Below are 10,762 nucleotides of genomic sequence, written 5' to 3' on the forward strand. Positions count from 1 at the left end.
AAAAAAAAAAAAAAAAAAAAAAAAAAAAAAAAAAAAGATCATCTCAATAGATGAAGAGAAAGCTTCTGAAAAAATCAACACTGATTTATGATAAAAACTCTCCAGAAAGTAGGCATAGAGGTAACTTACCTCAACATAATAAAGGCCATATATGACAAACCCACAGCCAATATCTTCCTCAATGGTGAAAAATTGAAACCATTTCCACTAAGATCAGGAACAAGACAAGGATGCCCACTCTCACCACTATTATTCAACATTGTTTTGGAAGTTTTAGCCATAGCAATCAGAGAAGAAAAAGGAAATAAAAGGAATCCAAATTGGAAAAGAAGAAGTAAAGCTGTCACTGTTTGCAGATGACATGATACTATACATAGAGAATCCTAAAGATGCTACCACAAAAACTACTTACTAGAGCTAATCAATGAATTTGGTAAAGTTGCAGGATACAAAATTAATGCACAGAAATGTCTTGCATTCCTACACACTAATGATGAAAAACATGAAAGTGAAATTAAGGAAACACTCCCATTTACCATTGCAACAAAAAGAATAAAATATCTAGGAATAAACCTACCTAAGGAGACAAAAGACCTGTATGCACAAAACTATAAGATACTGATGAAAGAAATTAAACATGATACAAATAGATGGAGAGATATAACATGTTCTTGGGTTGAAAGAATCAACATTGTTAAAATGACTATACTATCCAAAGCAATCTACAGATTCAATGCAATCCCTATCAAAGTACCAATGGCATTTTTCACAGAACAAGAACAAAAAATTTCACAATTTGTATGGAAACACAAAAGACCCTGAATAGCCAAAGCAATCTTGAGAAAGAAAAACGTAGCTGGTGGAATCAGGCTCCCTGACTTTGGACTATACTACAAAGCCACAGTAATCAAGACAGTATGGTATTGCCACAAAAACAGAAATATAGATCAATGGAACAGGATAGAAAGCCCAGAGATAAACCCACGTACATATGCTCACCTTATCTTTGATAAAGGAAGCAAGAATATACAATGGAGAAAAGACAGCCTCTTCAATAATTGGTGCTGTGAAAATTGGACATGTAAAAGAATGAAATTAGAACACCTCCTAACACCATACACAAAAATAAAGTCAAAATGGATTAAAGACCTAAATGTAAGGCCAGACACTATCAAACTCTTAGAGGAAAATTTAGGCAGAACACTCCATGACATAAATCACAGCAATATCCTTTTGGACCCACCTCCTAGAGAAATGAAAAAAAAACAAAAATAAACAAATGGGACCTAGTGAAACTTCAAAGCTTTTGCACAACAAAGGAAACCATAAACAAGACCAAAAGACAACCCTCAGAGTGAGAGAAACTATTTGCAAATGAAGCAACTGACAAAGGATTAATCTCCAAAATTTACAAGCAGCTCATGCAGCTCAATATCAAAAAAACAAATAAACCAATCCAAAAATGGGCAGAAGACCTAAATAGACATTTCTCCAAAGAAGTAATATAGATTGCCAACAAACACATGAAAGAATGCTCAACATCATTAATCATTAGAGAAATGCAAATCAAAACTACAATGAGATATCATCTCACACCAGTCAGAATAGCCGTCATCAAAAAATCTACAAGCAATAAATGCTGGAGGTGGTGTGGAGAAAAGGGAACCCTCTTGCACTGTTAGTGGGAATGTAAATTGATATGGCCACTATGGAGAACAGTATGGAGGTTCCTGAAAAAAACAAAAATAGAACTACCATACGACACAGGAATCCCACTACTGGGCATATACCCTGAGAAATCCATAATTCAAAAAGAGTCATGTACCACAATGTTCATTGCAGCTCTATTTACAATAGCCAGGACATGGAAGCAACCTAAGTGTCCATTGACAGGTGAATGGATAAAGACAATGTGGCATATATATACAATGGACTATTAGTCAGTCAAAAAAAGAAATGAAATTGAGCTATTTGTAGTGAGGTGGATCGATCTAGAGTCTGTCATACAGAGTGAAGTAAGTCAGAAAGAGAAAAACAAATACCGTATGCTAACACATATATATGGAATCTAAAAAAAAAAAAAAATGGTCATGAAGAACCTAGGGGCAAGACGGGAATAAAGACACAGACCTACTAGAGAATGGACTTGAGGACATGGGGAGGGGGAAGGGTAAGCTGGGACAAAGTGAGAGAGAGGCATGGACATATGTACACTACCAAACGTAAAATAGATAGCTAGTGGGAAGCAGCCGCATGGCACAGGGAGATCAGCTCGGTGCTTTGTGACCACCTAGAGGGGTGGGATAGGGAGGGCGTGAGGGTGGGAGATGCAAGAGGGAAGAGATATGGGGATATATGTATATGTATAGCTGATTCATTTTGTTATAAAGCAGAAACTAACACACCATTGTAAAGCAATTATACTCCAATAAAGATGTTAAAAATAAATAAATAAAAATTAAAAAAATAAAATTTAATTTAAAAGGTAATTTTGAAAAATTATTTGAAATTATTTAACTGTTCTATCAATTTTAAGGGGCCTCTTTTCATCAAAATGTTATCTTTTGAAGTGCCCACAGGATCATTATGATCATAGATTTTTTTTCTTTCTTGTTTCATCTTTAAATGTGGGAAGATTCACTTGGGATCCCAGCAGTTCTAAAATATCATTTACATCAATTACTTGAAATACACTTTGCCAAGTTTCTGATTTCACTTAGCAATGGATGTGGATTCTAATTGTACAATGTGGTCTGATGTTTGCCACATTTCAATCAAGGAAAGACCCACCCCCTAGAGCAGAGGGTTTCTGGGCGCCACACCACCTCCTGCAGCCACCTGATCTCAGGGCAGCAGTGCTGGGTGGTGCCACCTTCTATCTCAGATTCCTGAAGCTCTTCCGCAATACTCTGCCTCAGGAGTTCTCCACAATCGTGAAATGCCATGCAGGCACATCCCAGCCTCCCTCCTCCATGGACAATCCTGAGGAAGAGTCTACAGAGTTCCTCAGAGGGTCCCCAGTGGCACTGAGCCTCAGTCACTCACAGGGGCACCCAGTTCAATAATACCCATTCTGGGGTGTCCCTTATTCCCTGTCTCACTAGCTCCATCTCTTATCCCAGCCTCACTGAATCATCTCACAACCACCTGCACCCAAGACCGAGTTTCAGGCTGTGCCTCCAGGGAAACACAAAGAAAGACACCCAGAAAGTTATTTCCATGATGGGAAACCCAACCTGAGATGCAGGAAGTGTTGAGCAGGGAGGGTTTAATGAGGAAGCTAATTTATAAATAATCAATTTGTTTGTTAATATTTTTATTATCTATGACTTTTGCTTCTCCAAACAATTGTCCTAACTCCAGGGAATTATATAATAATACTCCCTGCAGTATTATTTTCCTATTTTACACTCAAAGATAGTGAGACTCAGAGAACTTAAACAAGAAGCAGGAGGTCCCACAGCTGGTGAATAGCAGTCAGAGCCTGAATTCATGTCAAAAGGTCTCTCACTCACCAGCTTCACAGCCTCGGGCAGACTTCACTTTTTACAACCTCAGTTTCCTTCTATAAACCATGAATGCGATAAGCAGTACAGGGCAGTTGTACACACTAAATAAGCCAATCCATACAAATGTGTATATTGACAGTGTGCTGTGCTCATTTGAGTCATTAGTATCAATATTTTATCCATGTAAAATGATGTGTTTCCCTCCACAATAATAGCAAAAAAATGAGTAAAATATTTTGTAAACTTTAAAGTCCTATAAATATTTAAGGAATTAATTTTACTGCTGTGCAGCCTTGGACAACTCACTTGCCTTCTCTGGGCTTTAGAGTTGTAAACAATGAGATGATCACTAATATTCCTACTAGGTACACTATGAAGGGATTTCATGTAATGTGATTTGCAGACCAGTCAAGTATTGATCTAGGCCAAGAAAATCAAAATCAATTAAAAAAAAACTGATGGAAAATTAGGCCCTTACCCAGATATGAGTAAAGATAAAAAAATCATCATTGCATCTAAAATTTAGACATTCACAAAGGGCTTTAAATCCTCTTCATATAAAAAAATTATAATAATAAAATTAAATTCCCAGAAGATATTTTTTCTCCATTTTACAGCTGAAGAAACTGAGTTCTGAGAAGTGATGTGAATATTAATAATAAAGACAAATAACAATTGTCACTTCTCTGTGGTTAATGAGCAAGAGATGTGTTAATTACTTTACCAGTATCACTTCACTGAATTCTTGCCACAACAAAGTGAGGGATATCCCATTTATCAGTCGAGGAGACTAAGGTTCAGAAACTTCAAGCCCAACTCTGCACTAACCCGTCTGGACAAAGAGAATGTCCTTATCACGGAGGTACTGGTCTAGCTGGATGGTTTTCTGGGAAACCAGTGTGGACCTGTGCTTGACTTGGCAGAGGACAAGGGAGTACACGTTGTCAGCCTGCAGAGAGATGAGCACACTTCTGGTCACATTGTAGGTGTCTCCACTAAGGTAGACGCTGGTCCGGGGCTTTAATCGCTGGTGGGTGGTTTTTTTTTTTTTTTTGCGGTACGCGGGCCTCTCACTGTTGTGGCCTCTCCCGTTGTGGAGCACAGGCTCCGGACGCGCAGGCTCAGCGGCCATGGCTCACGGGCCTAGCCGCCCCGCGGCATGTGGGATCTTCCCGGACCGGGGCACGAACCCGCGTTCCCTGCATCGGCAGGCGGACTCTCAACCACTGCACCACCAGGGAAGCCCTGGTGGGTGTTTTTAATGCAGGTCACAGTAACCTGACATGTGCAGAATCCAGAGGACATGAAGGTCAGTTGGATGCTTCTGCCCGGCTCAGATCACTGAAGGGGGCCTTGCAGGGCATAAGCGTGTCTGCTCCTGCCTGTAGGAGAGACCCCACCTGTGAGAGGATGCAGAGGAGCCCGAACTCAGTGAGAACAAATCCTCAGCATCACTGTGGAGAAGCCCCATCGCCTCCCCTTCCATAGGCTTTAAAGTTTACATTCTGACAGTTCAGTTATGAAGCTGATATCAGAGGCCAGACAAGAAGCTACAGGGACCACAGCAGTTTGTAAGGAGTCTGACTCCCAACCACACCTCACAGCCAACACCCACATCCCACAACCCTGCTTACAGACTCTGAGACCTATCCCACCAAGTTCTCATTGCAGCCCTAAGAGGAGGGAGCTATTCCTATCCCCATTTCACAGACGAAGACACTAAGGCCCAGACCCTAAGTACCTTGTCCAAGATCCACAGCTGGTCAGTAGAGCCAGGGTTCTTAGCCAGGAAGTAAGGACCCAGGGTCTGTGCTCAGTGACCAGGCTCAGCTCTGTCCTCAGTCCCTGGACAGGGAAGGGTGTCTCACTGCTCCTAGAACAGCACAGAGACAGGGTAGGACCACAGGCTTTGGGGTCACACTCAGCCCAAGTTTACATTCCCAGCCCCTCTACTGCATAAGCCTGGACAACTCAACTCTCTAAGCCTCAGTTTTCTCATCTGTAAAATGGGGATGATTCTTAATTCTCAGAGTTAATTAATAAATTACATACAGTAACTAGTAAAGAATATAAGACACATGGTGATCACTCTATAAATGATAACTATCGTCATCCAATACTCACAACCACCACCTAAAGAATTGTTATTAATCATATTTCTAATGTTAGAGGGGGAAAGGCTGAGAGGGTTAGTATCTCACCCAAGTCCCTCACAGCAAACAGAACTCACATTCCAACCCCAGACCAAGTCAAGGGCTCTTTCTGTTACATCACAGCTGCCTCTATTTCTCCACAGCTTCCTCATAATAATCAGTGGACTTCAATCATTTCCTACTTTCAACCCAGCATGGTCTAGGCATCATGAAGACTGCCATCAGTCATTACAGAGCACCCACTGTGCATTCCAATGTCTGGATGCCAAGCAGGGGTCAAGGGAAGGAGTCCCAGCTGGTCCCCACCTGGTGGGCATAACAGTCCTCATTGCTCAGAGGAGGTAACTGAGCTCAGAAACAGCAGTGCTTTGCCTGAGGTCCCAGATGGCCCGTGGCAGCTCTGCCAGGTGACACTGATCCATTTGACTCCAAAGTCTGGCCACGACCGAACTTAAGAGCCAGTATCTGCTTCAGGTCTGTGAGGGTCTCAGCTCGGAGGAGACGCATAAATGGACAAAACCCCCTGTAGGGACTTGCAAGAGGCCCCATAGTTTCAGAGTCAATGGTGAGAATTGAATGATGTGGGCAGACATGACAATTCAGGAAGAAATAAATATGAATACAGAGTATTTAAGAGGGAGATTTGCAAAAGACTTGAGATAACACTAAGATTTGTATTCTTAGACAGGATGGAGGAAAAAATACAGAAAACACATTGAATTGTGAACAGACAGCCCTGTCTTCTAATCCAAGCTCTGCTATTTGAGACCCCTGAGACCTGGTCCCTCTGCTGCCTATCCTGGCTGTCAAACATCAAACAACGTATGTGAGGATGCCTGTCACACAGTAAGTGCTCTACAGGTGTCAGCAAACATGACCAGAAGCACAGAGGTGGGAGTGTGTAAGGGGTGAGAGCTGAAGAAGGGCTTTAGGGGTCAGGCTGAGAAGGTGTTGCTGCAAAGACACATTAACAACAAACGGAAGGGGGTCTGACGTCAGAAAAAGAAGTTTCCCCGCTGCAGATCACAAGGCACATCAAACAGCCACACAGGGGAGTGGTAGAATCAAAGTGATGCTCTCACGGGGCTAACCTTGCAGCAGTGGGACAGATACATGCATGCAGGCGAAGGAGAAAAATAAGACACAGAGAAAAAGCTCAGCATGAGTCAATAAAGAAATAGTGTAACTTGCTTCGGATCAGAAAGGACCAGTCTGTAATTTTTCACACAGATCTATATATCCCGCTGTCTTCTAGACACGAAAAAAAAAAGGCACTGAGAAGTTGAAAGGTAGTGGGTTCATTGCCCCTGAGAATTCTTAGAGCAGGCAGAAAAGGCCAGTTCTTTCAGGGAGAAATAGAATGCAGGCTCAATGCTTCTGTTGTGAAGATGTGTGATTTTGCAGCCCAGCATCCTGTCTACCCTTTTGCTGGTGGTGGCTTGGGCTGTAATACATGCTGCAGGCCCAGAAGCTCACGCTGCCTGTAGGGAGTTGTCCTATCCCATTTCCTGTGGTTCTGGAGAGCTCAGTCCACACTCTAGCTCACCCTTGGCTGGTCCAGGTCTGGCCAATTCTAATACTCCTATCTCTCCACCTCTCCTCCCCTCCCCAGTTCATCCCCTCTGGCCCAGTCATTCACTCTCCCAAGCTGATTCCAGCTGGACCAAGGAAAGATCCGTCCTCAAGGTCTGAACTGCTGGTGGGCAGCTCTCCCTAGTGGAGAATGTTATCTAGGACACAAAAGGTAGGTAGGAGGAGATAGAATCTGATTTGGATAGGGTGGGGGTGAGAAAGAGAAGAAGCAGAAGGAAAATGAGGGACAGAGGAGGGGAGAAGAGAGAAAAAAGAGACTGAGAAAGAAGTGAGAGAGCGCAAACTCAGTAGTAGAGAGAATGAGAATCCTGCACCTGCACCCTCCCTACTTCCCAGGCAATCTTGTCGAGAATTCTGGCCTCTCTTTAAAATTGAACTCCAGAAACTCTCAGCTGAACCAGTCTTGATTATAGCTTTCCTGGAAGGGATTTTGGTGCCCATCTCTCCTTAATCTTTGCCTTTTCCTGCAGTCAAGAGAACTTTCCACCTGAAAAGTTCATGGCATTGGGGAAGTCCTACTCCTTCTTGAGGAGGATAGAGGGGAGGCGGGAATGGAACTTGGGGATGAAGGCTTGAGTTTTATCACAACCCCAGGGCATCCTCCCTTCCTTCACCTTCATCCCTTGCTGCCCTGAGTCCCTGACCTACTGCTGTCTGCACCCCAGGCAGATGGCAGGTGTTTCCAGCCTGGCTGCCCAGAGGGGCTGGGCAAGAAGCTGCACCCACCTTTTCCCACCCTGGGCCCACAGGGTGGTGTTGGCTTGGACTGGGGGCTGTCCATCCTGGACCACCCAGCAGGCAAACTTGCTGCTGTCCAGCATGGTCTCTGCCTGCCAGGTATGCTCCAGAGTGTAGGTCTCGTCTGGGCTTCTGATAACCTGAGGGGACTTCATGGTCTGTGTCGTGCACGGATACTCCATCCAGGTGAGGTGCAGCTGGGATGGATAGAAGTGGCTCACATGGTACAGGAGATTCACTCTCTAATGCACATGGATTTGCATTCCAGAGGGCTTCGTGGTGATCTTCGGGGTGGGGACCACTGGACAGAGAAACAGAAAGGAACATCTGTTGAAATTACCCCTATCTGCCTGCCCTCTATGCCTTTCTCTCCCAGGAACCAAGCCTAGAGCTTTCATTCTTAAATCAGTTACCTTTTTTGAAAAAGAAATAAATTTTTCTTGTATGCTCAATGTAAGGCAAAGAGAGCTAAGTGTTAGCACTCATTAAATATGGGTAGGGGTACATGGTGTCTGCTATGTTATTTCCTGTGCAGTTGAAATATTTCATATCATGAAATATTATTTTAAGAATTATAAACTATAATTTCCATGAGAACAAGGACTTATTTTTATTCATTTCTATATCCCTAGCACCAAGAACAGTGCCTGACACACAGTAGATATTGTGGATGAATGGATGAATTAATTCAGTTGCGTTGAATAAATAATACATATTTAAAATTAAAAATAGTAATGATACTAATAAAACAAAGATGTTTGGAATGGACGCTTAGTCCAGATAATAATAATAAAATCAAATATACACAAACAACTTACTGAGTGTCAGGCAGTGTTCTACGTGCTTTATAAGAAATAGCTCATTTAATACTCACATGAAACCTACAAGGTAGGTGATAATTTTATTCTCATTCTAAGGGGAAATTGAGGCACAAAGAGGTTAACTTACCGAAGATCACATTGATTGTGAAGTGGTACAGTCAGGACTAAACCCACATGGGGGCCTCTGGAACCTGTATCTTTAACAACTCTACAGCGGGATCAGGCACGGCAAGGCGGAATTCCAATTTCCCACTGGAAGTCCAAGGGGGCTTCGGGCAAAAGACTCCGAAAGTCAATCCAGGAAAGCGATGCCCCCACCCAGCCTTCCGCCTCCGCAGCTTGGAGCGTTCAGAGAGGTTCGTGCTCTTCCGCAGAGCTCTGCCAGGACCCCGTGCGTGACTTCGCAGGTCATCTCCGACAAGACATTTTAGTGGGACAGTGTCTCCACACCTTACTGGTGATGGAGTAATTGCCTTTGTCGCCGGTCACCAGGTGCTGAGCTGAGGCTGGATGCTCATCTCTGTCCTTCATCCAGGTGACATTGAAGTCTGAGGAGCCGAAGGAGTCAGTGGTGCAGTTGAAAGGCCCCGGATTCCCAGGGGTTGTCCTGTGAGCCGGGCCCGCCAGAGAGATGAAGGGCTGCCCGTCTAGGAAAGAGATGGCTGTGACTGCGCGCTGAGAGCCCGCCACGTCCCACAGCAGCAGCCGGAAAGAGGCGCCGCGGTGTGTGCAGCCCTGGGGACTTACTATGTGCCCTGTCTGGCTGCAGCCTCGGGGAGCATATAAACAGATGCTAACAAGTAAACAAGCAAATACAGAACTACAACTGGGCCTCAGTGACCTCAGGGAAACTCAAAGAGTGCAGACATAGGAAATGCCTGGAGGACTTATTCTGGAAAGCCGGTATGAGAAGGATTCCTGGAGGAGGTGACATCTTGAGCTGAAACTGAGGAACAGATAGGAGCCAGACATGGGCCAGGGCAGGGGAATAACATTCTAGAAAGTGGGAACAGCAGGTGAGAAGCACCTCGGGCTGGCAGAGCTTGGTTGGCTTGAGAAACTGAGATGTCTGTAGGACCTCCGCATCATGGGCAGAGAGGTCCAGATGGGGAAGAGCCTGTGGGACATGGGGATGCTCTTAATTCCTTTCTGAGTGTGATGGGAAGCCATCAGAGATTCTAAACAGAGGAGCAAGCTGGTCTCACTGGCATGTTTTAGAAGATAATTGGGGCTGCTGTGTGGAGAATGGAAAGGAGGGAGGCAACCTGGGGGAAGGGAAGCCAACGAGGAGGTAGCACAGAGCTCCAGGTGTGAGGTGATGGTGCCTGGACCAGGGTGGTGAGAAAGGGAGGGACCCATTTGAGGTACATTTGGAAGATACAGACAGCAAGACTCGTGATGGACTGGAGGGGAGCCAAGGCACAGAATGAACTATGGATAAATGATTCCCAGGTTTTCCTCTTGAGCATTTGGGTGGATGGTGGTTCTAGGTTTTGAGATGGGGCTAAATGGACCAGGTTGGGATGGGTGAGGTTTGGTGAGGAATCAAGATTTCCATTTTGGACATAAGTGAGAAGCCAAGAATCACTGCGGGCAGGCATGGCTGGCCCTCCTCCTAAGGGCCTTCCCGTTATCACCCCATTGGGCCTCCATCCTCTGATTGTTCACTTCCAGTGACAGGGGGCTCGCTGCACTGGAGGCAGCTTCATCCATCCTCACAAGCTAGGGTGAGGCCAGAGTACTTCTTCTCCTAACCTAGGATCTATCTCCTGGAGTCATCCTGACAACTGCAGGATTAGACTCTTCCCTCCCCATCAGGACAGACCACAGAGATCTGAGAGCAGGGGCCTCTCCAAGTCTTCACTACATTCGCTGAGCCCCTTCTCTGTGCCAGTGTGTGAACTGGGTACTGAGGGCACAGAGATGTATCAGACAGGGCCCGTGCTGG

The sequence above is a fragment of the Monodon monoceros genome, unplaced genomic scaffold (assembly GCF_005190385.1).
Source record: "Monodon monoceros isolate NGI ecotype Baffin Bay Population unplaced genomic scaffold, NGI_Narwhal_1 Super_Scaffold_13, whole genome shotgun sequence".
In the NCBI taxonomy this organism is placed as follows: Eukaryota; Metazoa; Chordata; class Mammalia; order Artiodactyla; family Monodontidae; genus Monodon; species Monodon monoceros.